This window comes from Pan paniscus, chromosome 5 (genome assembly GCF_029289425.2).
Source record: "Pan paniscus chromosome 5, NHGRI_mPanPan1-v2.0_pri, whole genome shotgun sequence".
Classification (NCBI taxonomy): domain Eukaryota; kingdom Metazoa; phylum Chordata; class Mammalia; order Primates; family Hominidae; genus Pan; species Pan paniscus.
In genome coordinates this window covers 71335582-71348733 of record NC_073254.2, presented here as the reverse complement: position 1 = coordinate 71348733, position 13152 = coordinate 71335582, and the positions used below count along the sequence as shown (strand labels likewise).

Genomic DNA, 13152 nt, shown 5'->3' with positions numbered 1-13152 from the left:
CACGCCTGTAATCCCAGCACTTTGGGAGGCTGAGGCAGGCGGATCACGAGGTCAGGAGATGGAGACCATCCTGGCTAACATGGTGAAACCCCGTCTCTACTAAAAATACAAAAATTAGCCGGGCGTGGTGGCGGGCGCCTGTAGTCCCAGCTACTCAGGAGGCTGAGGCAGGAGAATGGGGTGAACCTGGGAGGCGGAGCTTGCAGTGAGCGGAGATCGCGCCACTGCACTTCAGCCTGGGCGACAGAGCGAGACTCCATCTCAAAACAAACAAAAAAACAAAAAACAACTGTGGCTTAGGTTCCAAATAGAAGCTCAGTCAGGAGTTGTTAGAAGGTTATGTGTTTGTGTGCGATTGAAGATGGTATTAGTAAAGATAACCAGGCCTTTAATATGACCTTGTTTAGGTGGCTGAGAAAGGGATCCAGTAGTCTGAGGAATCTCACCTTTCAAGGGTGTTAGTTTTGGCATCTACTTTTGGTGATTTGGTGCTAATTTTATTATTTCTTCGAGATCTCTTAAATATCACATGATTTGAGATGCATGTGGAGCGATTAGAACGGATAGATATTTTTCAGGCTCATGTGGGAAAGAATGCTGAATTTGGAGTTTAAGAACTGGATTTAAACTGGAACAGTCACTTATCTCTTTTAGCCATAGTTTTCCCTTATGTAGAATGAGAATGATAGCAATGCACATTTCATAAGATTGTTGCAGGGATTAAATGAGATAATATTTTTGACAAGTTTTGTGAGCTATTAAATGAACTACAAATGTAGTTATGATTGACAGTGGTTTTAGGTGGTGATAAGAGGGATGAAAAGAAAGTAAGATGGTGAATTCATGACACCCATTGGCTCATGTGCCACTTTCAGTTGTTTATTTAATTTATATAAATTTAAGTTTTATTTATTGATTTTTTTTAAGAGATGGGATCTCGCTGTGATGCCCAGGCAGGAGAGAAGTGGTGCACTCATAGCTCTCTGCAGCCTTGAACTCCGGGGCTCAAGTGATCCTTTCACCCTGGCCTCCCAAAGTGTTGGGATTACAGGTGTGACCCACCAGAGGCAACTTTGTTTTTAATTTTTATGGATACTAATAGTTGTACATATTTATGGGGTACATGGTTTTTTTGTTTTGTGTTTTTTAAGAGACAGGGTCTCTCTGTGTTGCCCAGGCTGGAGTGCAGTGGTTATTCACAGGTGTAAAGTATACTACAGCCTTGTATTCCTAGGTTCTAGTGATCCTCCCACCTCAGTCTCCCAAGTGGTAGGACTATAGTTATGCACCACTGAAGCTGGCTTACATGTGGTGCTTTGATACAAGCATAGTGTGTAATGGTCAGATCACAATTGGGATATTCATCACCTCAAACATTTATCATTCCTTTGTGCTGGGAGACATTCCAAACCTCTTCTAGCTATTGAGAACTATACAATAAAGTATTAACCACAGCTATCCTATATTGCTGCCAAACACTAGATCTTGTTCCTTCTGAGTGTATTTTTGTGCTCATTAACCAACCTCTCTTCATCTCCCCTCTCCGCCCAGCCTTCCCAGCTTCAGACAAACACCTTTCAATTCTCTATCTTCATGAGATCCACTATTTTAACTCCAACATGAGTGAGAACAGGCAATATTTTTCTCTTTGTGCTTGGCTTACTGCACTTAACATAATGCCTTCCAGTTCCGTCTATGTTGCTGTAAATGACAGAATTTCATTCTTCTTTTTGACTGAATAATATTCCTTTGTGTATATATATATCTCACAATTTCCTTATAATTTCATCCATTGATGGACACTTAGGTTGATTTCATATCTTGCTATTGAAATGCCTCAGTACATTGGTCTAGGCAAAGATTTCTTCAGTAAGACCTCAAAAGCACAGGAAACCAAAGCAAATTGACAAGTGGGATCACATCAAGCCAAAAAGCTTCAGAGGAAATAATCAACAAAGAGAAGAGACAGCCCACAGAATGGGAAAAAAATATTTGCCAGCTATTCACCTGACAAGTGATTAATAACCAGAATATGTGAGGAACTCAAACAACTCAAGAGCAAAAAGACAAATAATCTGATTAAAAAATGGGCAAAAGATCTAAATAGATATTTCCCTAAAGAAGACATACAAATGACGAACAGGTATATGAAAAGATGCTCAACATCACTAATTGTCAAGGAAATGCAAATTAAAACTACAATGAGATATCATCGCAACCTGGTTAAAATGTCTGTTATCAAAAAGAAAATTACAGATGCTAGCAGGTATTCAGGGAAAGGAGAATGCTCACTGGTAGAAATGTAAGTTTAGTACAGCCATTATGGAAAACAAAATATAGAGGTTCCTCAAAAAACTAAAAATAGAACTACTATATGATCTAGCATATAGTAGTTCCCACTGCTGGGTATATATCCAAAAAAAAAAAGGGGGGGGCAGAAATCAGTGTATTGAAGAGATTCTGCACTTCCATACCTATTTATTTTTAAATTACTCTATCTTTCTATCTATCTGATAAGTACCTATACACCCCCACTCAAAACAAAAGCTAAGATCTTGGTAGTAACCTATGTCTAATGATATGGTCTCTTTTTCCATTGGCCTGAGTGTTCTTACTCAAGATAACCATCATTCTGAAACACATTTCATCATTCTCTTGTTTCCCTGTTCACAGAGTTTTATTGCTAGTCTATTTATTCCTAAAAAGTTTAAATTTTTTATTTTATTTATTTGTTTTCTTAGAGGTGGAGTCTTACTCTGTTGCCCAGGCTAGAGTGCAGTGGTGCCATCATAGCTCACTGCAGTCTCAAACTCCTGGGCTCAAGTGATTCCTCCACCTCATCCTCTTGAGTAGCTGTGACTACAGGTATGAGCCACTGCGCCTAGCTTAAAAAATTTAAATTTTAAAATTTTAGTTACTTTTAACTTAATAAAAAATGTTATCATACTTTATGTAATTATTTGAAACTAACTTTTTTCACTTAATATGCTGTTGCTAATAGTATTGCTAATAATATTGTTCACTATAGTTTATTTGTTTCAACTTTTGTATGACTATACCACAGTTTGCTCATTTGCTCTCTTGTAAGTGGGACATTTGTTTTCAGGCCTTTACTGTATGAGTGCCACTATGCATTTTCTTGTACATGCCTCTTACTGTTCATGTGCAGTTTTTCTTGTGTATATGCTTAGTGGAATTACTGGATCAATTCTTAGTAGAATCGCTGGATATACATGAAAGTTCAACTTCAGGAGATAATGCCAAACTCTTTTTCAAAATACCTGCACCCATTTATACTTTCCTCAGCCACGTCTAAGCGAGCATGAGGAGCCACGTTCTTTTCAACACATAGTAATATTAGACTTAAATTTTTTTTCCAGTTGAATACATGCAATCTGTTAACCTCATTGTGGGCTTGATTTGCTTTACCCTGATTGTTAATGATGCCACACCTCTTTTCTTTTTCTTTCTTTCTTTTTTTTACTTTTAATTGTATTTATTTTAACGCTGAATTTACTCCTGTGCTGTAAGTTTTTGTTTCTTCAGTTTCTTCTGGGATATCTTTTTCTTCTAGGCAACCCCCTCTTCTGGTTTAGGAACAATTTGTTCCTTTTCAGTAAGGATCATCTCGATGTGGCAGGGAGAGCTCATGTATGGGTTAATCCAACCATGAGCTCTGTAGGTCCAGCAGCGTGTCTTAGGTGCTTTGTTCATTTGGATATGCTCAATGACCAGAGAATCTACCTCTAAGCCCTTAAGTTCAGCATCACTCTCTGCATTTTTAAGCATGTGCAGCAAAAATTCAGCACTCTTTTTGGGCCACCGACCTTGTGTCCGGCCTCACTGCTTGGCCTGGCCACACCTGCCAACTCCAGCATTGTAATGTTGGAATGGTACACACTGTTTCTGTAAAGTGACATCTTTCAGATACTTCGTGGCTTTTCGTATATGCATACCCTTGGTGTCCTGGGCAGTTTCACGAGTGTTCTTAAAGTGAACACGAAGATTTGAACCTCTTGATTTGCATGACTTTGTGGGGTTCTCTGGGTCAAGTAAATAGTGAACCATTTTCACAGACTACCTCAGGCCACTTAGGGGAAGAGGAAGAGCCCCACACATTTTTTCATATGTTTATATCTTTTTGTATGTTTATTAGCCATATATGTTTCCTCTTCTGCAAAATGTCTGTCCATTTCATTTGCTATTTTTCTTCTTTGGTTGTTTGTATGTTTTTTACTGATTTGAGTGGGTTCTTTATAAATACATATTCTTTGTTCACTGAATTTTAATTTATATTATTATATTTTCATTGCTTGGTATTTTTGACAGTCTCTTATTCCTAACTCCTACTTTTGATACTCTTTTCCCTTTATTTAAATATATAAAATATGTTTATTTTATATGTAATATCTGATAATTAACATACCTGAAGTTTTTGCCTATGGATTTGTGTTTGTTGTTTCTATAGTTTCACCAGTGGGGCCTTGTTTCATTGTATGCTTTGTGACTTTCTTGTTGCCCAGGATGGAGTGTAATGGCATGATCTCGGCTCACTGCAACCTCTACCTCCCGGGTTCAAGTGATTCTCCTGCCTCAGCCTCCCAAGTAGCTGGGATTACAGGTGCCTGCCACCATGCCCGGCTAATTTTTGTATTTTTAGTAGAGACAGGGTTTCACCATATTGACCAGGCTGATCTTGAACGCCTGACCTCAGGTGATCTGCCCACCTCGGTCTCCCAAAATGCTGGGATTACAGGCGTGAGCCACTGTGCCTGGCTGCTTTGTGACTTTTTACCATGAGCTCTTTTTTTTTTTTTTTTTTTTTTTTTGCAGTTGCAAGATTTAATAGAGTGAAAATAGAGCTCCCATAAAATGGGAGGGAACCCAAAGGGGGTTGCCTTTGCTGGCTCGAGTGCCTGGGTTTATATCCCGATCATTGTCCCTCCCCTTGTGCTCTCAGGCGATAGATGATTGGCTATTTCCTTACCTCCTGTTTTTGCCTAATTAGCATTTTAGTGAGCTCTCTTTACTACCTGATTGGTTGGGTATGAGCTAAGTTGCAAGCCCCGTGTTTAAAGGTGGATGTGGTCACCTTCCCAGCTAGGCTTAGGGATTCTTAGTTGGCCTAGGAAATCCAGCTAGTCCTGTCTCACCACGAGCTCATTTTTGACTGAACTTTATCTGTGGTAATTTTAGAGGCTAGGATTGAAAGTACATTTCTCCAGAGTGGATATTCTGTTAGTTTTGCCAGGGAAATCTAAAAAAAAAAATCTCAGCTGGGTGCGGGTGGCTCATGCCTGTAATCCCAGCACTTTAGGAGGCCGAGGCAGGTGGATCGCTTGAGCTCAGGAGTTCAAGACTAGCCTGGGCAACATAACAAGACATCGTCTCTACTAAAAATCAAAAAAATTAACTGGGCATGATGGCGCCTGCCTGTAGTCTCGGCTACTCGGGAGGCTGAGGTGGGAGGCTCGTTTCAGCCTGGGAGGTTGAGGCTGAGATTGTGCCACTGCACTTCAGCCTTGGTGACAGAGCGATTCCCTGTCTCAAAAAAATAAATAAAAATAAAATCTCAGTTTCAGAGTTTTTCATACTGCATAGATTGTGTGAACTTGGGCCATAAGATGCACATGAGAATCAGCTTGTGGTTATGAAGTTTTTTTTTTTTTTCTTCTCTGTCCAGCCACAAGCTTGACATGGGCAAGTGTCCTTGCAATCTCAGGGTATTTTTCTTTGGTTTTCCTAGTTCATGCTTCCCTGGCTTTATTTGTTTCTGTTTCTATTTTTGTGTTTTTCACTGAGACTCCTTTGGCTTTGTCTTCTGTCCCCTGAGCAGGTCGTCCTACTCTTCTGTCTCCTGTTTGTCAAGTGAAACTTTAGATGAGAGGGAATCAGCCTAACATTTCTGTATTTGTGCTTTTGCTTTTCTATTGCTCTAGCCTCTAAGAATTTTTCTTATTTTCCTGCCCCTTTGCTGATTCATTTAAAAATATTTTATCCAGCATTTTTAGCTACTGTACAGCAGGAAGATTTGTTAGGAAGTCAAGTCTGCAATACATCTGAGAAACCCTTGCCTTGTTTTTGTATGACTAAAGAGACTCCTCAAAATAGGTCCCCTCAGATCAGAGCCATATGTACCCCAAAGTTCTAGCATCCATACCTAGAGCCACCAAAAGTTTTTTAAAAAATCTGTACATCATTATCAAAGTACAGTAGCCATCGTCTGCCAAGGCATAGCTTTTAGTCCTTATTTTTAGTATAATTTCATTTCTATGTAGGGCTGTGCAGTACATTTAGCCAATTGTTTCTTATCTCTTGGTCTTAAAGCAGATGACAAAGGACCTTCATTTCCCACAGAGGGTAGAATTCATGTTTACATAGGGTATTGAGAAGTGCTGTAGTGACTCACTTATTTCAACTCTCAAATTTCAGTACATATTTGTCATTTCTGTTAGGCCAAATCAACTTCCTAATTGCACCATGTTTTGTTATAATTTGGAGTTGAACCTAAAACCTCCAATAGAGAAAATGTTCATGGAATATTTTTGTGATAAAATCAGATAAAATTGTTAAATAGCAGTTGTGATTGTCAAATTATTTTATTTTATTGTTGATTTATCATTGGTTTTTATTTTTGTTTTTGGTAGTTAACAACATTCTAAAAAAATGTTGTAGTCCAAAATACACTTCTTTTTTTTGAGAGGACGGTGAGTTGTGGCATTGGGAGAGGGTATTTTCTGTTTTCTTACATGTGCTACTCAATACACAATATCTCTGACTCATTAGCATTTAAACTTAGTTCAGGGTAACTATATAAAGAGGCTCTTTAGAAGTTTGAAAATGAAACATTAAAGGTATGGAATTTGTATATCAAAAAAGCTTTAGAGATGATGGATTTGTGGACAATTTAGGAACATCAAAAGTCATCCAGCCTGAGTTGTTGTTTTAAGGAAATAAGGCCCAGAACAGTGACCTGAGATGCTGAACTATCAGAAGCACGATTGGAAGCAAGACCTCATAGTTGAGAACACTCTCTTCAACGCTGCATTGTTTTCCTGTTTATATGCCATGTTTAGCTAAGCATTTAAAATTGTTTATACTTACAAATTAAAGATAATTATTTCTACTTGCATGTTTTGTAAAATGAACTGACACCCCCCCATGTTTAAAATTGATTTAGAAAACCCAGACATTTAATGTTTTTTTAAAAAACTACATAATAATATTTGGAATTTATGGGAGTATTAAAGAGGCAACACAGCTTTCTGAAGTTTATTTCTAGAACACGGGTAATCACCATGACTCCAGGCACACCCGTCTGTTTATTAAAGCAGAAGAATCAGGAAGTCTGAGATGCAGACATTTCAGGATACTAGGGAAGTGAAAAATAGTTTTTTCTGAAATGAGAGCCCTACTATTTTTTTTTTTTTGAGACGGAGTCTCGCTCTGTCGCCAGACTGGAGTGCAGTGGCGCGGTCTCGGCTCACTGCAACCTCTGCCACCCGGGTTCAAGTGATTCTCCTGCCTCAGCCTCAGCCTCCCGAATAGCTGGCACTACGGCTGTGCACCACCATACCACAAAATACACTGATTTTTGTATTTTTAGTAGAGGCGGGGTTTCACCATGTTGGCCAGGATGGTCTTGATCTCCTGACCTCGTGATCCGCCCACCTTGGCCTCCCAAAGTGCTGGGATTACAGGCATGAGCCTCCGCATCCAGCCAAGCCCTGCTTTTTATAAATAAATGACTATCATTATTTCCTGTTTTTAAATCTTTTAAAAACTCTTTTGGAACTTTATCAGCTCCCTATAACTCCAGAGATAACCATAAATGAGACTGTAAAAGAAATGAAGTTATAAAGACAGGCATTTCATATCAACAGCAATTTTATTGATGTGACCAACAATATTAACAGTAGTGGGCATTTCTTAAGCACTTCCTATGAGTCAGGCTCTGTGCTTGGCAGTGGGCATTAGGTCATTTAATATAGCAACCCTAAGAGGTAGATATTCTTTATAAATAAGAAAGCCAAAGCTTAGAAAGTTTAAGTAGTTTGTCCAAAGTCCTATAGCTAATAAGTAGTGAAGCTGGGTCAGGAGGCACAGAGCTCTGCCAGACTACAGGGCCAGGTCTAGCCTCGGTTCTCTGTTATCCCCCCAGTTAGCTTGCTGAGAGCAATCCCATTTCTGATTTATGGTTAGGAGGGTTTAACTGTGGGTTGTGAGACTATGTTGTGCTTTAAATCTGTTGTTCTGTAACAAGCTTCAGGGCAAGTATTGCAGGCGATGATAAATAAGATAAATAAGAAATAAAGATAAATAAGAAAAAACTAATATTTATTGCAGGAAATTGGTACTCGTTGAGTACATACAAACTGTGTGCTAGTTAGTATGGGTGCTTTTGCAAAATTCTTTTACTGTTCATTTTCCCATTTCACAAATATTTTCTGAGCACCTGCTATGGGTTTGCCACCATGCTAGGAACTGGGGACAGAGCATGAATGAAACAAAGAGCTTACTTTCTGGTGGAGGAGACAGACAACAAGCAGATTAACAAGTAAATACATAATGTTTCAGATGGTAATAAGTGCTGTGGGGGAAAGTGAAGCAGGATAAGGGGCATAGAGTAATTGGTGAGGAGGGTAAAGTTACATAAGGCTTTTAGGGGAAGAACTTTCTTTAAAAGGTTGACATTTGAGCAGAGACCTAACAGCACATCAGGAGGCCTTGTAAGTCATGGTGCAGGCTTTGGATTTTATCCTGAGTGAAGTGGAAAGCCACAGGAGGGTTTTGAGCACAGGCATGATGTACTCTGACTTAGGTCTTTGAAGACTGGATCTAGCTTCTGTATGGAGAATAGATCGTTGAGGACAAGGAGGCAAGCAAGATCAGTTGGAAGATATTTTCCAATAATTGTTCAGGCAAGAGGTGAATGTGACTTGGAATAAGAACAACATAGCTCTGGCTGGGCATGGTGGCTCATGCCTGTAATCCCAGCACTTTGGGAGGCCCCAGTGGGTGGATCATCTGCAGTCAGGTGCTCGAGACTAGCCTGGCCAACATAGTGAGTTGGCCCATCTCTACTAAAAATACAAAAAAAAATAGCCGGGTGTGGTGGCATGCACCTGTAGCCCCAGCTACTCGGGAGGCTGAGGCAGGAGAATTGCTTGAACCCAGGAGGCAGAGGTTGCAGTGAGCTGAGATTGCGCCACTACACTCTGCACTCCAGCCTGGGCAACAGTATGAGACTCCATCTCAAAACAAACAAACAAACAAACAAAAAACAAAAACAAAACATAGCTCTAATTTATTGAATGCCTATATGTACTTTATGTATATCATTTTAGTAATCCAGTTGAATTTAGCTATCTTTGTGTTTTAGAAGATGATAAAACTCAAAATCTCCCTGTGCCTTAGAAATGCTCTAATGGGGACATTTCAGACATTGTGGCAGCAGATTTTGGTAGCAGATTTTCAGACTCCATCAGATCCCATCAAAGATTATATTCTACCTAGAGAATCAGGAAGGCAGGTGAGAAGGTAACGCCATCTGTCCCTATGACTCAACAGAGCAGTAATGAGCTTTTACTTTCAACTAGGGAAGCAAGGCTGAGCATGGTGGCTCATGCCTGTAATCCCAGCGCTTTGGAAGGCTGAGGCAGGAGGATTGCTTGAGCCCAGGAGTTCCAGACCAGCCTGAGCAACACAGTGAGACAATTCCCTGGCCACTCTTCCCCCATCTCTTCAAAAAACAAAAAAAATTAGCCAGGTGTGGTGGCACACATGTAGTCTAGCTACTTGGGAGGCTGAGGTGGGAGGAGTGCTTGAGCCTGGAAGGTCAAGGTTGCCATGAGCTGGGATCTCACCACCACACAGTGAGCTGTGATTTTACCACCACACTTCAGCCTAGATGACAGAGCAAGATGCTCTCTCTCTCTCTGTCTCTCTTACACACACACACATACAGACACACACACACACACACACACACACACACACACACACACACACACAGAAAACTAGGGAAGCAGGGAGGTGGATTGTCACAATTAAAGTGTTCCAGGCCATATTTCTCTTGAGTGGTGTTCTGAATTGGGCTAGGCTGTTTCTGTTAGGACAGACTCATTTGACTCCTTGAATCTCTGTCTCTGTGATTGTCAGAAATGGCTCCAGGAAAAATTGTGATCTAGGCAGCTTATCTACTTCTAGGAGCCTCAGTGTTCCCTTTTCATTTTATCAAAATACTTCTGCAGGACATAGTCTGGTGGCCTTATTCATACTGAAGCATAAATGACTGATACTGTGCCACTTAATATTTTTCATCCATGGGTAGTTTGATTAGAAATAAAAAGCTTTAAACCAAAAGAATGTATCTGTTACTGGAAATTTAGGCAACAGCATGCAGGTGATGTGAAGGGAGGTAGATATTTTTTTCAAGTCCTCAAAATGATATATTTTTGGTCATATAGCTATAATCACTGCAATTCTAAGTACTCGATATCTAGTTTTTGTTTTATCTTTTTATTTTATAATAAAATGCTATGGAAATGTATTGAGTAGTATGTGCTGAGCAGGCATCATATTACAGGATTTACATACGTTATTTCATTTTAATACTAATATCTAGTGAAGTAGGTATGATTATTCACGTTTAGAATATGAGCAAGTTAAAGATGTTAAGTAATTTTCTTGTGTAGTAGTATGGGTAGTTAATTATGGGGCTGGGTGAAGCACTCTGGCTTCCTAACTCAGCTTGGTGAAAGTCCTGCCTACTTTCCATAAAACTGTAAAATGTGAATTATGGCAGGTGTTTCTACTTCCCTGAAATGTAGTAAAGGTGAGTCATAAGTCTTTTATGCAGTAATATGGTAGACAATTATGTTAGTTAGGGTTCTCCGGAGAAACAGACCAATAGGATATATTAGTTACAGCACACATACACACACAGAGATTTATTTATTTTAAGGAATTAGCTCATGCAATTGGGCTGGGAGATCTAAAATCTGTAGGGCAGGCCAGCAGGCTAGAAATTCAGGAAAGAGCTGATATTGCAGTCTTGAGTCCAAATTCTTCAGGGTATCAGGCTGGAAACTCGGGCAAGGTATCTATGTTGCAGTCTTGAGGAAAATTCTTTCTTTGAGAAACCATGGTCTTTGCTCTTAAGGCCTGATTGGAGAAGGCCCACCCACTATATGGAGGATAATCTGCTTTACTTGAAGTCCACTGAATAAAATGTTAATCACATTTAAAAATATACCTTCACAACATCTAGACTGATCTTTTATGAAAAACTGGGTACCATGGCCTAGCCAAGTTGGCACATAAAATTAACCGTCACATCAATAGCCAGAGATTTTCACTGAATAGACTTTTAAAGGTACCTGGATTCTCCACTTGCAAATTCTGTAGCTGGTTCCTGTGCTGTGGACACAAACACAAGGCCAGTTGAGGAAGAGAGTGAAGGATGGCACCATATGTTCTATGGTGTGCTTGTTTTTTGTGATAGAATTCATCATATTGTTTTATGGACACAGATATACATTTTTAAAAATTCTTCTTTGCTTTATTATTGTTGGAGGAAGCTATTAGGCTGGCTTGGAAATCCCCGGTTGAGAAAGGGAGGAGAAAAAACACCCAAGCAATATTTCAGGGTCAGGAGGGCAGCTGTGAAGGGGAGGAAGGTCAGGGGATTGGAATTCACACAGATCCTAAGTGTACATGATGACTAAGGAGGAGAGGGGTGTGGGCTGCACAGCTGTAGCACAGGATTCTAACTGCCCTGTGATGGGCACTGTGAAAGAATGAGTGAATTTACTTCATAAATGCAGTGGGAACAATTATTACTTACAGACAATTGGAAGTCAGAAGAAATAGGGATATTGTTATTTTTGTGTTTTTAAGTAGAATATCATGGCTCATAAAATGTTATAAGAAATATGTGTAAATGGCGTGACTATTATGTTCCCCAAAACAACTCCTGTGTGAAAGGGGACAGTGAACTAGATGGTTTATACACCTTTGCTCTCTGTGTGTATGAGGAAAAGGATGAATAAAGGATGGAGTGGCTCCATAACACTTCATTACCAGCATGCTACCATCTCAGCAGTCCCTTGCATGATGCTGATCAGCTGCAGCTTCTCTAAGGGGGCAGGTTTCCACCACTCACTCACAGCAGCTCCAGGAGCCAGAGCTAAAGTTGGAAGAAAATGCAGGTCTCTTGGAAGTTGGTGTCTAGCCAGCCTTGTATCTTAAACCAGTTTGAGTCACCACAAATTAGGAGGCTTATCAAAAAGAACCTCATCATCTTGAGCTCTCCTTGTATGACTTGACTGGGACCCACTGATTTTCCTACTGCTATTCTCTGTCTCCCCACTATTACAGTTTTGCTTGACTTCTGACCTTCTTCTCATTCCTGCATAGTAAGCTAGTTTCACTTCTTACCCTAGCAGCCTCAGCCCTACCTTCCTCCAGCCTTCTTTTTTCCAGTCTCTAAATGTTTCTCAAATTCATCCTCTCCTTTCCACCCCCAATTTCAATGATTTAGTTCAGGCTCTAATCATTTATTGCTGGACCATTACAGTAACTGCTCACTAATCTTGTCTGAGTGTGATCCCTCTTCAGTCCATGAGTCACGCAGCTATACGGGCAAACTACTTATAACCCTTCAGCAACAATCCAGCTCCTACTGGATGAAGATGAAGATGAAGATGAAGTCTGGGCCCCAGTGTCACATGCAAGCCCTGCTGTGATCTTCATCCACCACCTGCTTTCCAGACGCCTCTGCTGCCACTTCCACTTGATGCTCTCAAGGCACCTTGTGCTTTTCTCACTTCTCATTCTGGGAGACTGGTTGGATAACTCAAAGGTCCTAACATCTTCCCCCCTCAAACACTATCTTCTTTTCTTACCTGATTTGGAATAAGGTGGCAACAAGCAAGAAAGGAAATACATTCCCTTCTTCCCTGGATCTAGAATAATTCAAAGCAGCCTTAAAATGAGAAAGGATGCTGGAGGAAGGAAGTAGCTGCTGTGCTGATCCCGTTGGTGGGCTCTGTGTATGTGTGTGTGCGTGAGAGAGACAGACAGATAGACACTTGGGGCATTTTTAGCCTTGGTTGTGGCAGAGCTTTCTTTCTGAATTTCTACTCACAT

General features: G+C 40.1%; 1 protein-coding gene and 1 pseudogene across 6 annotated transcripts in view; one reads left to right on the top strand and one right to left on the bottom strand.

Annotated features, from left to right (window-relative positions):
* The window catches only part of DST (dystonin), a 494203-nt gene that overhangs the window by 76995 nt on the left and 404056 nt on the right, over positions 1-13152 (top strand). The window lies entirely within an intron of this gene.
* On the bottom strand, positions 3066-4203 carry LOC129397966 (large ribosomal subunit protein uL22-like; annotated as a pseudogene).